A 4,897-nucleotide genomic window follows, 5' to 3' on the forward strand; every position below is an offset into this window, starting at 1 on the left:
TTTTTCAAATTATTTTTTATTCACTCAATAAATATATATTTAGTCTCATAAGTGTGCCAGATACAGCTAAAACTTCATTTCTCCTCCTGACTACGTCAATGAGAATATAAATTCTGAACAGAATTAATCCAGTGAGTGTCCAGGTAGTTAGTCTCATCCATGAGCAAGCTATTGGCCATGTGTCCTACTGTTCCTGGTGTGGAGTTTGACATTGGGAACAGAAAAAAGACCCAGACTGCTGGAGACAGACCCACCTAATCAAATAAAACTTCATGCCTCTCGGTGTCTGGGTAGAAGGCAGGTACACAGTACTATCAGAAACTACACTTATGGAGGAACATTTTCTTGGCCTTTGCTCTCTGTCTCTTGTCTTTTCGTGTCCTGTGGGGGCCACGCCTCACTTCCTGCCACTTTCACGGTTGGGGGAAGGAGATGGACTCCCAGCAGCACCCCAGTGGGCTCCGTGGTTCAGCGAAAGCACCAAGGAGAAGATTCTCTCCCGGATGCCTTTCTCGCTGGTGGCATAACTTTGTAGGTCAGTACACTCAAGGCCATTCTTCTCAGTATGGGTTCTAGCCGGGCATGGTGTTGCACACCTATAATCCCAGCATTTGCGAGGCTGAGGCAGGAGGATCGTGCAAGTTTGAGACCAGGCTGGGCTACAAAGTGAGCTCAAGGCCAGCCTGAACTGCAGAGTGAGACCCTGTCTCAAAAAGACATTCAATCAATCAATCAATAAAAAATCAATATCTATTCTGTACAATCATCTCAGAGAGCAAATTGATAATATCTGCTAATGTTAAGATTTGCACAATTCGTAGCCCAGCAAATCCACTCTTCAAAATATATTCTTAGTTTTTCCAATCTGGGCAGGAAATTTGTTCAACAAATGTGTTCAACAAGTTCAAATATGTTCAGTATGTACCAGCCTGGTTTGCAGATGCAGGAATCTGAAGATCAACTAAGGTTGGGCTGGGTGGTACAGGCCCATAATCCCAGCACTCTGGGAGGCTGAGGCAGGAGGATCAGGAGTTGAAGCACAACCTGGGCAACTAAAACCTGAATGAAAATGGACACCTAACACTCAAGGGAAGTGTGTTACTAGAACACCAGGGTTGTATCCCATGGCAATGAAGAATGAAACCTTGGATGAAGGAGGTATAAAAGCAAGAACGTGAAAAGCAGAAAGGCCAGGAAGTAAAGCTCCCACCTGCCAGGAGGAGGCTCTGAGTAGGATACAGCAAGGACTCGTTGTCTGTGGGTTTTTAAGGGATGCAGACAGGAGCTTGGGCCATCATGTAAACAATAAATCTCTATGCTATAGCAGACTACATACTTCTCAGGGTTCAATCTATGCAGTGTCCATGTGGGGTCCAATCTATGCAGTGTCCATGCAGGCCCCATGTGCCCTTGAGCCGGTAGCACCCCCACCTTGCTCTGAGGCAGTGCCTGACAGCCAAAGGACCCCCAGGCTGATGTTTTGTGAGATCCCCGAGGGGCATGACACAGCTGACTGCATTTTGGGTTTCCTGACTCCATTTGGGGGCGTCTATCCCTACTGCCTCATAGAATCCTAACTCCTGCCTCACTTATTATGGTCACAATTGGAGTACCCTGGTAATGTCTTGGTGATATAAAGTCACTAAATTTTCAACTATCAGTGACATCATTTTGGGCTGGGGATATAGCTCATCCACACAGCGCCTACCTGGCAAGCACAAGGTCCTGAATTCCAGTCCCAGCACCAAAAAAACAACCACAATAACATCTTTTAGCACAGGTTCTTAAAATATCCAGACAAATTCAGTATTTTGCTGGTAGTCATATATGCCTCCTATGGCTATTATGGTGAATAAAATTTAAAATTAAGATTATGGTAAAAACTGCATGTTAAAAGCCATTGCCTAGTATTTCAGTACATCTATGTCCAGCACTATACAGTATAGATTTTAAGATTCCTGCAACTATAATACTACACTACGTGTTTGTGTTTCATAACTATGCAAACTTGATATTACTAAAAGTGGTCACTGCTGTATAGCATTGTAAAGGGGAAATCATTTTTTTCTTTCTTCTTTTTGTTTTTTGGGGGAGATCATGTTTACATATTATCTTGAGGCAGACACTTTTCTAGGGAACCAGTAAGAGCTTTCTAGAGGAATTTTAACTATTCTAAAGAATGAAATATCTGTATACCCTCTGTGTAGAAAATGCTACAAAATTATTCTTATATAAAGAGTGATTAAAGTCTTTGCAACTAGCTGGGCGTGGTGGCGCACACCTGTAATCCCAGCACTTGGGAGGCTGAGGCAGAAAGATCATTGTGAGTGCAAGGCCAGCCTGAACTGCATAGTGAGACCCTGTCTCAAAAAGACAAAAATTAAAAAAAAAATAAAATAAAGTTTTTGCAACTTACACTGTAGGAAAAAAGTATTATAGAGGTGTTTCTGGCAGTTAGTTGATGTAAAATGAGGTTTTGGGAGCTGAAGATGCAGCTTTGTGGTAGAACACATGCTTAGCAGGCTGGAGGTGCTGGATTTGAGCTTCAAAAAGGAGCAGGAAGGGACATTTTTCTGGATTTTATGATGTTTGTGTTATTATCTTTACTGTGTTTCATCTATTTATTATAAATAGATATTTACTTTCCTATCAAATTTTATATTCATTTTCTTAAAAAGGATCCTTCAAATTGCATTTAGCAACATGTGCCACAAATTCTGATATCACTAATAATATGTTCAGAATATACACTAAAAAAACAAACAAAACACACACACACGCAATAAACAGGTACCAAGTGAATTTGAATAACAAGAAGGCAGCAGCTGGACATGATAGCACACATTTGTAATGCCAGCACTCTCGAAGGCAGAGGCAGGAGGACTGCAAGTTCAAGTCTAGCCTGGGCAGTTTAGCGATTCAGCAAGACCTTGGCTCAAAATAAAAAATAAAAAAAGGACTAGGGCATGTAGTTCAGTGTGAAGGCCCTGAATTCAATCCCGAGTAGAGCATAAATAAATCTAAAACTTAAAAAGGGCTGAGGGTAGAGCTTAGTGTGAAGGCCCAGGTTTCAATCCCCAATACCGTGAAAGGAAGGAAGGAATGAAGGAAGGAATGAAGGAAGGAATGAAGGCAGGCAGGCAGGAAGGAAGGAACCTCATTAAGGAAGGCGGAAAATAAAGCAAAACCAAGCTGAGGTGGGTAGGTTGCAGGGTGGAGGAAATACTGGCCCACACAACTGTGGCAGCAAAGCGAAAATCTGAAGCCAATTTACTGTTTTTGTTTTATTGACAGAGTCTCGCTATGTAGCCAAGGCTGCTCTTGAACTCTCGGTGTTCCTGCCTCAGTCTCCCCAGTGCTGGGATTGGAAATTTACTTTAAGAAACTTGCTATGAGGGGATGGGGATATAGCTTAGTGGCATAAGCGCCTGCCTGGCAAGCTGAAGGTCGTAAGTTCAATCCCCGGTACCTCAAAAAAAAAAAAAAGAAAGAAAAGAAAAGAAACTTGGTATGATTCCAGGGCCTCGCAGGACAGTGTAGGAGGATCTGACCGATCTAGTCCGACAGACATGACAGAACCATCCTTTAAAGACAGCGCCTGCTACTGGCAGGACGGCGGTAACCCACACATGATCGAGGGTAAACTGACCGCAATTTGTGGGAAAATCCGAGGAGAGATACAACTTTGGCCTTTCAAAAACAAAAAATGAAGCAATACATTAACTTGAAAGAGCCATAGAGAATTTTGAGATTATCCCAGAGGTCTCGAAGGAAAGAAATCAGATGAAATATTGTGACGATATTACTAGTCTGGGAGTGGTGGTGCACACCTGTAATCCCAGCACTCAGGAGGCTGAGGTGGGAGGATCACTATGAGTTCAAGGCCAGCCTGGGCTGCATAGTGAAACCCTGTAAGGAGAATTCAAAGGGCTGTAACTTTTTTATTCGATTTTTTGTTTTCTTTTTTATTATGGAAAAATTTCAAGCATACTGTGAGGTAAAGCATAAAGTACAAGGTAAACAGTATAAGCCCCCTGAATATCTGTAACCCAGATTTCACATTCATCAGCAAACGGCCAATCCAGTTTCACCTGTGTGTTACCCACTTCCCCAGGGCCCTTTACAAGATTCTTTTAGACCATACTCCAATATTTTGATTTAATCAATAAAGTTTTGGGTACATACCTGTAAGTTAGGCTTTTAAATAGCACATTTAATTTTTTTTTTGTTTTTCATATTTACCGTTATCAAACTTAAAAACTAAAATTTAACAAAAAGCATTTAATCTCACCAAATATCCAGTTAGCATTCAGATTTTCTGATTGTGTTGTAAATTTCTTTTCAGTTGGTTTATTCCAGTCTAGATACAAATCCTTCTCTCTTTTTTTTTTTTCTTGGTTTTTCTCCGGTACCGGAAACCGAACTCACGACCTTGCACTTGCCAGGCAGGCGCTTTTGCCGCTGAGCTAAATCTCCAGCCCCCAAATCCTTCTCATATATCAGGCAGTTGGTTCAGCTCCTAAATTTCTAATCTATGGGACCTTTTGTTTTTCATCCATTTATTTGTTGATGAAACTAAACTTTTTTTTTTTTTTTTTTTTTTGCAGAATTTGTTGCATCCTAGATTTGGTCAGCTGTACCCCAAAGTGATATTTAATGTGCCCTTCAGTCTTCTGCATTTCATACAAATTAAAAGTTAGGCCTAGAGGCTTGATAAGGCTTAGGCTAGACATTTAGGGGGGAATACATCACAGGTGGCGCCGCGTTCTTACCGCACCACGTTAACCGCTGGCTTTCTCTTTTTGAAATTAATCAGTGGATTCAAGTGCTGTCAGCCTGGGCTGGGGGATGTAGTTCAGTGATAGAGAGTATGTGTAACGGGTTGGGGATTTAGTTT

This window comes from Chinchilla lanigera, unplaced genomic scaffold, assembly GCF_000276665.1.
Source record: "Chinchilla lanigera isolate Chin_1 unplaced genomic scaffold, ChiLan1.0 scaffold00048, whole genome shotgun sequence".
In the NCBI taxonomy this organism is placed as follows: Eukaryota; Metazoa; Chordata; class Mammalia; order Rodentia; family Chinchillidae; genus Chinchilla; species Chinchilla lanigera.